The following is a 12,784-nucleotide window of genomic DNA, read 5'->3' as shown; positions in this document are numbered from 1 at the left end:
CTACATTGTGCCTTCCACCTGTGTCCTGTGACCTTTTTGATGTCCATTACTTTGGGACCACTGCTCTAGGGACTTCAGGGATACCCTGTTCAGCTTTGTCACACCTGCAAACAACTTCCGTTTTGTCCTGTATCCACTCCCAATTCTAATAACTCAGCCTTTCCCTGAGTCTTCTGTGACTCACACCATCAAATGCCCCATCCTCAACTGTCAAGCAGCCTCAACTACTCCATGAACACAATCCACACCCAGTACCCAGTATGCCCAGTCCTATAATCCCTAACAGTTTCTCCTGGGTTCTTGGGCTCACTCCAGCCGATTGTCCTCCCCAGCTCCTTCACTGTCCTGTGCCCATTTTGCCTCCTTGCCCATACTGCTTATTTCCCCCAGGCTCCATCTCCTCCTCCCACATTTTTTAAAAATTTTATTTTAAAAGAAGTAAGCCTTTATTTCCTTGTTTCGCAAATAAAGCTGGCTGAGTTGGTTGCTTTTTTTTTTTTTTTTTTTTTTTTAAAAAGATGGCCGGTAAGGGGATCTTAACCCTTGGCTTGGTGTTGTCAGCACCACGCTCACTGAGTGAGCTAACCGGCCATCCCTATATGGGATCCGAAGCCGGGGCCTTGGTGTTATCAGCACCGCACTCTCCCAAGTGAGCCACGGGCCGGCCCAGATTTGGTTGCTTTTTGAGGATTAGTCAAAGAGACCAAATCCCATATCCTTGTCCTACGCCTTTGGCTTTTCCTTGGCTTCAACCTTGTCAGGGGCTGAGGCAGCAGCAGGAGCAGCAGTGGTGGTGGGGCCCACGGGGACAGCAGCCACAAAAGCAGATAGGTCAGCCAAGAAGGCCCTGAACTTTTTCAGCAAGTGGAAAGGTGTAATCAGTCTGTACAAACAAAGCCAGGACCTGCTTGTGCCCATTGATGAAGAATGGGTAATGATGCAACAGCCAGGTAACCAATCTGCAGGCAAACACTGGCATCACTGTGGACACCCTCCAGGAAGTGGGAATGCAGAGTATCCTCTGTGATGTCAAGCACTTCAGGGTTGTAGATGCTGCCATTGTTGAACACCTGCTGGACGATCAGCCCAAAGGAGAAGGGGGAGATGTCCGTCATATTCAGCAGTGTGGTCTCACTGGCTCCCACTTTGTCTCCACTGTTGATCGGCTGCACATCACTCAGGATTTCAATGGTGCCCCTGCAGATTTTAATAGAGATGCCTAAAGCCTAGAAGAAGGAGGTCTTCTCGGGCCCCAGACTAGTGTTCTGGTCTGGCACAGTGACTTCAAATGGGGCAATGGCACCCCATTGGCCAGCACCATGTCCCTGATTTCAGTGAGGTCCTCCTTGGTGAACACAAAGCCCACATTGCTCCAGATATGAGGCAACAGCTTCTTCAGAGCTGGGTTGTTTTCCAGATGCCCTCTGATGCCCTTGAGCATCATGGTGTTTTTGCCCATCAGCACCACAGCCTTTCCTCAGAGAGACATGTGGATCTGCTGCATCTGCTTGGAGCCCACATTGTCTGCTCCCACGATGAAACATTTTGGATAATCATCCAAAAGTTGGATGATCTTAAGGAAGACGTCCAGGTCATCCTGTCTTCCCTGGGCATCACGGCGGTGTGTCGGGGATTGCCAGGCAGGGTTTAAAGACGATGTCATTTTCACAAGGATACATGGTGAGAACCTGCCACACTCTTAGTCTGCCTTGGACCACTATCTACTTCCAAGATCTGCCTTCCGTACACATATTTCCCTTCCCCCTACCCCACCTTGTTTCTAAACCTCCTCGTAGACATTAAGTCTTCTGTGACTTTTACCGACCACTGACCTTTACCACTTTTGCCCAATAATTCCCCATCTCCATTTTCCCATTCAATGAAACCCTGCACTCCTGCATCCTCAGAACCCCAAATGTCCCATACCCTTAACCTCCCCCCTGCACACTTTGACCCCTTATACCCTCAATCCAGCAATGCACTTTAACCCCTCTGCAAGATTCAACATCCATGTAGCTTTTATCCCTCTACCTTCTCTTTTCTCTACACTTTGTATTCCCCCACGCCCCCAGACTCTCTGCACCACCATCTTATTTATATGCCTCCCTTTCCCCTCTTTCTTACCCCTTTCTATCATACAACCCAGGCACTGTCACTCCTCTGAACACTCCAAATTCCTCGCCATGCATCCCAATGTAAAGTGGTAATACTTGCGGCAATTTTTAAGGCTGCATATTATAAATATTGTCTTGGTGGATTATTGTATAGATTTGGAAGGATTACAAATGATGTAAAGGGCCCCCCTTTTTGGCACCCAGAGATATAGAGATACAACTATTCTTCTGTGTCAGTATATAAATATATCATCAAGATACATACACCATGACTGTGTAAGTTGATTTTATGGAAGTGAGTGTGTATCTTAGGAGTATTTATGAATGAGTGTGAGTGTGTATGTGCTAAGTGTGTGCATGAATGCAAGTGTGCAACTGAAATTGCATGATACACGAGTGACTGTGTATGTCCATAAGTATGTGAGTGAATGTGACTCTGTGTATCTGAGTTTGTGCCCATGTGTGTTTGCATCTCTGTATAAGTGTGTAAATGAGTTTGGGTGGGTATGTAGTCTGAGTTGCCTACCATTACAGCTCTAATCCCTGACTTGAATATTGGGGGTGATTGAATAGTGAACCTGGATCGAATTGTGAATTTGTTTGTAGAAAAATCCAAAGAATCAATTCCAACTCCTAATTTATGTTATCCTGATCTAGAGAAAATGCAGGTAGAAAGGTGTTAAAACTCCTATGCCATTTGCCGTGAGTGCCTCTATCCTCTATGTCCAAATTTTTTACCACATAAATGATGCTCTGTTCGTGAGTGAGAAGCCTCAGTCTCATGGGCTCTGACTGAATTTATCACATCTCTGACTTACAATGCTCAATTCTTCCAACAGTGAAGAAAACTCTAAACTAATGATTTCACATTTTGGAGCATCTAGCAAAGGGAGGCAGCAATCCCCTAGAGATACCCCTTGGGTTTTGGACTCATAACCATCCTGACACAAGTAGGTACATTGCTTTTGAAAGTCAGTGATTAGCTTACTACTGAGCTCTTGTCAAAATTGAAGCCCGAACCATACAGGCCATGTGACTCTCTGATTTGACATTCCCATTTTGGTATGGCAACTGGAATTCCACAACTAATGAGGTATGAAATTGCCCCCAAAACTTTGCTTGTCAAAAAGAAATGGTATGTTCAGAAAAAAACAGACTGGCCCCAGCAAAGTTTTTGACGGAAAAAATGGTAGGTAGTGTTGGTGGACATCTGCTGCCTAAAACAGAGTTGCTGGTTTCATGAGGCTCTTGTCTTCAAAGGGGCACAAATGAAGTGAGGCTTTATTTGTAAAACCGATTCTTTGTGGGATCACTAAAGGAACAGGAACTGAGTTCTATGTCTGCGTTGACATGAGGCAAAGACAGATATTGCAGGGGAGCCTAAATGGAGCACACTGGACAGCCTGAGTGTAATTCCCTGGGAATTAGCAAAAAATCCTGGGAAAACTTAAGACTTTCAAGGATATGGCTTTGGTGGGATCAGAGCCGAGATTCCTAAGAGGTTCATGAAGAAGGACACAGCTGATATTTGGGCTACAATAGACTAGCAGGGGAATTATCCTAAAGTATTATAAAATATGGTAAGAGAATGAAGGTGCAAAATAAAGAGGCCCAGAAAAGATCAAGCAGGGCCAGGACCAGATGGTATAGCAGGGGCTATGGGTTCATCCTTTCTGCACATTTCTCTGCCCTTAAAAGTCTTTTGAGACTGTTCCATTGTTCTGTGATGCAGTCATGGAACTCTAGATGAGCACACATTCTCAATGCCAGGCTCCCAAGGTCACAGCATGCTTCAGATAAAGGGGAACTTTCTTTGTTGTGAAGAGACAGCGACTCATGGCTGAACTCAATCTAAATGACATGCAGCATTGATTTCATTCTCTTCTTACATGTGGTCTGGGGCTCCTCCTGTTTCTCCACTACCTAGAGATGAATTCATTTTTATCACTATTCAGGAAAATAAGAGATATAAATCAGGTAAGGGAACCCTAGACCCAGCCCTCAGCACAGCCTGACTTTATTTTTTTCCTTTTTGTCTTTTTTTTACTGACCGGTAATGGGATCCCATCCCTCGGTGTCACGCCCGTACCGGGGACCGGGAACGGGATCGCAACCCTCGGTGTCACGCCCGTACCGGGGACCGGGAACGGGATCGCAACCCTCGGTGTCACGCCCGTACCGGGGACCGGGAACGGGATCGCAACCCTCGGTGTCACGCCCGTACCGGGGACCGGGAACGGGATCGCAACCCTCGGTGTCACGCCCGTACCGGGGACCGGGAACGGGATCGCAACCCTCGGTGTCACGCCCGTACCGGGGACCGGGAACGGGATCGCAACCCTCGGTGTCACGCCCGTACCGGGGACCGGGAACGGGATCGCAACCCTCGGTGTCACGCCCGTACCGGGGACCGGGAACGGGATCGCAACCCTCGGTGTCACGCCCGTACCGGGGACCGGCAACGGGATCGCACCCCTCGGTGTTGTGACCGCACTGCGCTCAGTCAGTGAGCAGGAACCGGTCTCCGCATGGGATCCGAACCCTCGGCGGGAGTGCCACCACACTCCCAAGCGGCGCACTTTCCAGTGCGCCACCGGGCCGGCCCAGCACAGCCTGACTTTTGCCTGTTTCTCTTCCAACTTTGCTAAATGAATTATGTTGGCACAGAGACACACTGAAATATGTCTAAGGAGATATCAGAACATTATCCATTGAAGAGACTAGTTTGGGCATGACAGGTATCAGAGTAAGGGCTATGGTTTCTGTCCAAAGTTCACAATCTATCTGTGTGTGTTTGATGGCTCCTGGGAAAATCCCAGAGTATTTCTGTGGCTCTAGAGCAGATTAAGAAAGGGCAGGATCCCTGGAGGAGATTAGAGCTCCCCTGACATTTGTTTATTATTTGCCTTCCATGTCAGGTCCTGGACCAAACCTCCAAGATAGTGTTGATCTGGAGAGTAATGTGGAGATTGCATAATCAGTTAAGGATCACAAATCCTTTATTTGATTTTCCCAAACAAGAAAAAGAAAATATTCTTATCCATGTTAAAAATGAATAACAGCTGAGGAGCACATACCCGAATTAACTCTGTATAGGAAGCCAGAGTATTCACGAATAATGAATGACTGCCATTTGCCTAGTAGGAAGGAGAGTGAGATTGGAGTTCCAGCCCTTCATTCTTTTCTTATTTTTCAGCATCAGTGCAGAGGCCAGAAGGGTGGTAAAGATGGAACATTGAAAATTAAGGGTCTTTTTGACCCCAGGGGCTCCAAGAGTGACTTGTAATCTCTTCTTGAGGTCCTGGGTCCACAGTCTGAGCATGAGAGAAGCTGTAGTCCTTCCCTCTCAGAATGTAGAGCCCTCAGGGGAAGGCTCATCAGAGGAGACCCAGCTATGCGTCACTTGTCCTATTATATGTCCTTCCATGTAAATTAAAAGATGATGGAGGTTTTCATTGGGTCTATTCACTTTGGGGGTGTGTGAGCTGTAGTGGGAGGAGTACTAGTTGGTTTTGCAGGCAGGACTTCCAGGTCCTGAACTTTGGACATCAGAATCTTCCTGTGAGATGGCACCCACCTGCACCACTGCACAAAGATGTTGTGATACTTGCATGAGATCCTGCATGAATTCACTTGGTATATACACCATGCTGTTTATATACAAGCCTACTGACTATGTCATAAACCATTTCACCTTGTGTCCTAAATTCCTGGGGCTCTCTGTGTCCAACCTTGCAAGCATTACCCTCACAGGGCCATCCTTCTCTGCCTCCTATAAGATCCTTTTGCTTCTAACTTCACCACATGTTTCCCAGATTCCTATTTCCCCAGCTTGGAGAGCTTACTTGAAAAAAATGTGATTAAGTACAGGTCCTGCTTTCTCCTTAGAGAAGCTGAATATTCTTTTCCTCTTCTTTCATTTGTTCCATTTCCCAGACTAGCCTGTGCAATTTCAAGGCCCAAGAGCAGCCTAAAATTAACATAAAAGAGAGAACCAATAATGAAAGTAATTTGAAAGAAAGCTTTGGGTGGCAGAATAAAAGGTGTGATTTGAATTCAGGGCTACGGGACAGCGATCCCAGCAGGCCCTCCACTCCTGTTACACTCCTTGCTGAAATTGTTCCTCTTGTCTCCTGAAGCCTTCTAGGCAATCTCCCTGCTGAGTGTGTGCTGACCTTCTGTTCTTTGGGAAATTACTGGAAGACACTACTCCCTCCATGTCCCTTTGCATCCCACAACTCCTCCTTCTAGGTCTTTTGTAACCCTGGCCTCTTCAGCTCTGGTTCTCACCCTCTCACTTGTCCTAGCCCCCCTTCCTTCCATTTTAGTCACCCTCACCATGGGACATGTCTTTGCCCCAGGGCCCATTTAGATACTAGATGTCTCTCTCTCTCATTTTTTTTTTTTTTTTTTTGGCAGCTGGCCAGTAACAGGGATTGGACCTTGGTGATAGCAACACCATGCTCTAACCAACTGAGCTAACTGGCCAGCCCTAGATTTCACATTCTTAATAGTCAGTTTTCACCACCAGAGTTCACTCAGATACTGGATCCAATTACCCAAGCAAACCTCACCTTGGGCCAGGACATGCCTTCTCCCTGACCCATCACTCTGTGAGGCTGTCAACCTCTCACTGAACTTGATCCACTTCTAGGATCCACCAACTCATTTGCTGGTCTGCTCCCATAGTTGATGCTCTCTGCTCCACTCCTGCAGACTCACTTTAATGCTCACCTAATTGGCCTTGATTCCAATCCCACTGAAGACAGTACCCAAGAGTTCATCCCAGATAGGTCTCATTGGTTTGTAATTTTTATCTCCAAAATACCTGCCTACATCAGCCTTCCCCTGCATGCAAACATCTCCCAAGCACTAGTTCCTCTCCACCATCTCACACTCAGCTATCCAGCAAGAGCTTCTTGCTCTCTGTCCACTTGAGACTTCAATATGTAGAGATACTACAACTGGCAAGTGAACTCTCTTTTCCTCTTTTGTCTTAACCTTGAAATCCAGGAGCCCCTGTTGATACAGTAACAGAGTCACTGATTTGAAGATTCAAAAAGGGATAATCAAGGAAGAGGAACAATTTGCAAGATAACTGAATGCAATTGAATTCTAGGAATAACTTAGTCACTTGCCAATGAACAGGACGTCACAGCCCCCAACCATCCTGGAGAACTGAAGACAAACCAGAGGCTTGCACAATTCTCATCAGCTCCCAGGTCACAGAAATTTGTAGCAGAATTTCCGGGGTTTTCCTCTATCTGTACAGTGAGTCCCGAGCAGCTCATGGCTTGATCTCTAGCTACTCCCCACAAGTATCTACATTGTTTTATGCAACGTGCCAATAGAAGCCCCAGCCCTTCCTCACTTTGGGTGCCATTAGAGCTTCATTCTCAGACTCAGGTACAGCCACCTCCAATCCTCTCTCCCACTCCTAACTTCTCCACTTTAGTTTAGAGGTTGTGGAGTAGCCCACACTACAGCACAGGAGGAAGTGTCTCTTACCTTATTTGAAATTCACATCTTCAGTGGTGCATGTTGGAGAAACAGCTGGAAACTTACGGGTTTCACACTCTGTGGCTGAAATATCTCAGGAAGCCTTTAGTTGTTGAGCTCCCCACCTTTCCGCACTGCAGCCTGGAATCCGTTTTCATTGTTCCTGGAAAACTTTCCATCCGCGAATAGTTCTAGAAGCAACTGGAGCACAACCTTTGAAAGAGTCTCTGGCACTCATACAACCTCAGGGAAAATCACCAGGGTCAGCTCAGTCAAAGGGCAAATACGGGACTTTATGGCCCCATGTTTAAGGGCCAAAGCAGCAAGGGTCTAAGGATGAGTAGACTCAGGCACCCAGGAAGCTACCATGAAAGAAGTGCACCAGAGTTCCAGCTAAGGAAGGTCCTGGGAAAGGTCTTGGAGCATAGTCTGCAGAGGGGTCCACAAGATAACCTACCAGGAGGCTCACAAATGTACCTAGTGAAGATTCTGGAGGATGACCGAGGAGGAAACCAAGAGTGGTTTAATGAGTTATTAAGGAACCCAGGGAGAACTAGATCAGAAGCAACTGGAGAACAACCAGAGGTTGTACTTCAAAACAAAACTAACAAACTCAGCTCTGACCAGGTAAGCTAAATTGTAGTGTCTTGGGAAATCTCAGATGAGTCAGTAGTCATGTCCTGTGTCCTGGAAAATGTTATCATAAGACCATTTTTACTTAAAAGCAGACATACTGGCGCCAGAAGTAATAAAATAGCCTGGAATGCTTCTTGTAACTCTTACCCTAGATCCCTGCATGTAGGATGTAACCTAGTAACAATCCCAAATCTATGTATCATGTAAAATCAATACAAAAACTGATATAATGACTGGGGGGCTGTCCTCTCCTCTCCCCTTTGATTCTCTCCCTTTGTATAATTATAAAATGCTGAATTCTGCTGACCTCCTACAAAGAACATTTCAAAGCAACCTGGTTGTGTGTCTTCAGGGACTGCAGTTCCTTATATATGCTCAAGTAAACTCATTGCTATATATATTTGGCCTGTTTATTTTTAGGTCAACAAGAAAAGTTATGGGCAGATTGATCAGAGTGGGGCCTTGTGCGTGAAAATTGTTCAGGGCTTGCTGCCTACTATGCATTGTCTCCTACTGGTAAGTCACATCCCTCTGGGACATCTGAACTCTACCTCCCTTTGTGGGTCAGGAATATAATGCATCTCAAGAGTTCTCCTTTAGTGATCCGGACTCTAGTGTTAGAACCCCAATTACACAGTTTTCAGTGTGGCAAAAGTTGGGCCTATTACTCAAGAGCCATGACTCCATAAGCTATTGAAGTCAAGAGGGGCTCAATCCTGGCTTCTTCACCAGTCCACTTTTCCCACCTAGCCACCCATTTCCTGGGACTGTCTCCATATTCAAGGTTGTCAATTTCCATGGAGGAAACCCTCAGGCGTGTCTGTAAGACAGGTGATCACAAAAATTTCAGTCTCACCCTGGATGGTTTTTTCGCCCTCGCAAATGAGATCAAGTACCCTTATAAAAATAGGCCCAAGGGAACTCATTCACCCTTTCCACCACTTCAGGACGCAGGCAGAAGACACCATCTGTCAGCTGGGAAGCAGGCCTTCACCAAACACTGAATCTGGTGGCACCCTAATCTTGGACTTCCTAGCCTTCAGAACTGTGAGAAATAAATTTCTGTTGTTCGTAAGTTACCCAGTTTATGGTATTTTGTTATAGTAGCCCAAACAGACTTAGATAAGGCCTAAGATCCAGAATAAGAATTTACCCCGAAGTGAGGAGAGAGGGGACCCTAAGAATTGGAGAGCTTTGAGGAGGGATGCAAGATTTGGGGTCTGCTGATCCCAGTATGAAGAGCCACCCCACCAAGAGAATATTCTCAGAAATGCTTGTGAACAAGACAACTCAGTTCCTGCCACAGAAGGGAGAGGTTTGTCCAAAGGAGGAAAGTGATTTGTTTCAGTGGATTCAACTCAGAGACAAAAGGCAAAAAGATCCCCTGCAAAAATTAAAGTCAGTGTGAGCCTCTGAGAGATCCCAGGACATGCTCAAACCAGAGCTGTCTTCATGAGCAGTGGGGACTCTGAAGATCAGGAGATCCCAATCTTAGAGATGAAAATGGGGCTTAGTCTAGACGTTAGGCCTAGGAGTAGTCAGCACAAGGTGGAAATCCCAGCCCAGGCAGAGTCCATCAACAGACATGCCTGTAACTATAGTTCTTTCTCCACCTTCAGCAAAGACCAAATGACCTGTGACGAATGCCAAATCCTGCAGCCAGCCAATCACCTCTGAGGGCCATGATATCTGCCTGTTTACTGACAGGCAGACCAGAGAAGGGACAGACATTCTCAAACACGGTAAGATTCAAGTATGACCCCCAGGCACCTGCATCTTGCTCCATACTCTGTCTTTGGGAGTCTGTTGTTTCTGGTCATCCAGAAAGTCCTCCTCTATCCCCTCCTAGGAAGACAAATTTCTCACAAAAAAGATTCAGTCCAGGGGCCGGCCCGTGGCTCACTCGGTAGAGTGCGGTGCTGATAACACCAAGGCCATGGGTTCGGATCCCATATAGGGATGGCTGGTTTGCTCACTGGGTGAGCGTGGTGCTGACAACACCAAGTCAAGGGTTAAGATCCCCTTACTGGTCATCTTTTTTTTAAAAAAAAAAAAAAGATTCAGTCCAGGCAGAGAAAAATCTATTAGTTCTCATCCTAGGACATCTTCTGAGGAAGGCATCTCTTTCTCATAACCAAGGATGTTTATTCTTCCCAAATATATATCTATTTATTTCCAAAAAGAGAGTGGAGTCTTCTGCTTGGGCCATATTTGGGATTTGGGGTGCAGGTTAAGGGCATCCCAGGAGTTTGGCCTTAGGGAAAGGATGAGGTCAACTTCAGCATATACAGAAGACCCTGCCCTTGCTTCTAAATGCTGCCCAGGGCCATGGACCGTGGTTGACAGTGGCACATACATCTGCATTTCAGCTTCCTTAATGTTCATGTGCTCAGATGTCCCATTAAACTATATGTTTATATATATTTTATATATACATATATTATATATATATATATATATATATATATATATATATCTCATTAGAAAAATAAAAATAAATAAATAAAAACATTTGGGGACTTGTCAAAATGAGAAAACCCAATGAAAACACAACCTGGTACCAGACTTAAGCAGTTCTTCCCCTGCTCCCTCAGTGTCTTAAACATTAGAGATGTGGAGTGAAGGGCATTACAAGCTTCACAAGGCTGGATTTTCCCCAATCAGCCTCCAGAAAGACTAAAAATGTGTTAGCTCTTATCCTACGACAAGAGTAAGAGACAAATAGGTATACAAGTCACAAAAGTGGGAACTGGAAGTTTAGATTGGCTAGATGCTGACCTCAGGAGTGGGGAGAAACTTGTGACCCTGGGGTCTTCATGGGGAATAGCTAGCTGCCCCCTGCCCCCAAGAGCACCGTCCCTTCTCAAGGGAGGCTGAGGAGCTGGAAACTGCTCCCCATTCTTTAAGTCTTGGCCTTAGTACCCACTCCACTGTTCCTCTATTGTTGTATATTCTAGAGTAACAGAGAAAAAGGACCTTCCCTGAGTGACTGGAAGTGGAGTGGCTACTGGGGACACTACTATGGGTTCTACTCACCTCCCTACCCCAAATGAAAAATGTTCATGTGCTATTTCCCTTTCCTTCCTTTCTCAAAACCCAGAGTGTGGGCAAACAGTTCTGAGAGATGAGTACCAGTGCATGAATATGTCTGTAGTAACCTCAGCTATCTGAACATTGACACTACGGCCAAGGCAGGCCTTAGCACTGTCGGGAGGGGAGGAGGACGTGCTACCCACAGGCCTGAGCAGAGAATCTCTCCATATGTTCAAGCAGCACTCACATCTCTCTGTAGGTACTAGATGGAACTGGCTTTTAAGCTGGGGATGTGAATTGACCACTGGCTTGGGCGAGTTCTCCACACTCCCACCCGTCACAAGACAGCCCAGTTCTGAAGAAAGATTCAGAAACATTTTCTTGGAAACAGTGGCTGTTTTCTGCAGTTTAGAAACTAATCAGTGTCCAGTGGAAGTAGAACTGGAAGAGCATTGGGTAGAGGAATGTATTTACAGATTTTTTTGATGTGGACCCTGGGAACAACAGGGAAGGCTTGGAAATAAGGCAGGTGCTGCTGGCAGATTTGTCCTGTCTATGATGTTACTTTGTCTGGAAAGAAGAACTTGACACTGACATTTCCCTCAGGGTGGACACCATGGGAAAGATGACACCATCTCTATGGAGACTCCACCTAGTGCCTGGCTTCGTGGCTTCATGGCAGTGCAAAACAGCCCTACATTGATGGTGGGAATGTTTGTGGTGCAACCACATGCTGCCTCAGGACAAAGGAGGCAGACAGTGAGGAAGAGGCTGGGGTAGGATGAGTGGGAAATGAAGAGGGGAAAGAATAGCCAGACCCGTGGGAATGAATGGAAATACCCCCATCGTTCTCATCTTCACCAGCCACACACAAAAATAAACTGACCTAGGCTCATGTTGCTGTGGCTACAGTCCTCTTTACTGCTCCTTGTCATAACCCTGAGTGAGAAGCCCTGAGACCTCCTCAGAGACAGAGCCCAACCCCAAGTCTTCTCCCAGCATCCAGGAGCTGGCTCACAGAGGGGTCCCTGGTAATTTATAGTTGAGTGATTGCTTATCATATGCCATGCATTGTTACACACTTTACAGGATTAACACATTTAGTCCTCACAAGTGGCCCTGCAATCTAAGTACTACTGTCATCCCCATTTTACAGAGTACAAAATAGAGTTCAGAAGACTGAGTAACCTACTTAAGGTCATGCAGCTATTTAACTGAAGAAACCAGGATTTAGATTCAGGCACCTGCTCTTAACCACCAAAACACCCAGCCACTGTCTGTGAAACTAAACTGCACCATAGGATTCTGCTGGCCAGAAACACCTCATGGGCCCTCTACCCCATAGGCCAGCTGCACTCCTGGGGCTCCCCAGACAATCCTTCTCACTCTAGGGACATATGGATGTTAATGGGTCCTGTAATTAGGTCTTCCCCAGATAGAAAGGCAGAGAGCATGGCCCTGAGGTGGCGCCCCCTCCATGATGATGACTAAGACCAGAGGAA

The 12,784-nt window shown here is 46.3% G+C and overlaps 1 pseudogene; it reads right to left on the bottom strand.

The window, feature by feature from the left end:
* Positions 1-690: 690 nt before the first annotated feature.
* LOC103592046 lies at positions 691-1,614 on the bottom strand (annotated as a pseudogene).
* Positions 1,615-12,784: the final 11,170 nt, after the last annotated feature.

The sequence above is a fragment of the Galeopterus variegatus genome, unplaced genomic scaffold (assembly GCF_000696425.1).
Source record: "Galeopterus variegatus unplaced genomic scaffold, G_variegatus-3.0.2 Scaffold1078, whole genome shotgun sequence".
Classification (NCBI taxonomy): Eukaryota; Metazoa; Chordata; class Mammalia; order Dermoptera; family Cynocephalidae; genus Galeopterus; species Galeopterus variegatus.
Note: the sequence above shows the minus strand (reverse complement) of the source record. Positions and strands in the feature narration are given on the sequence as shown.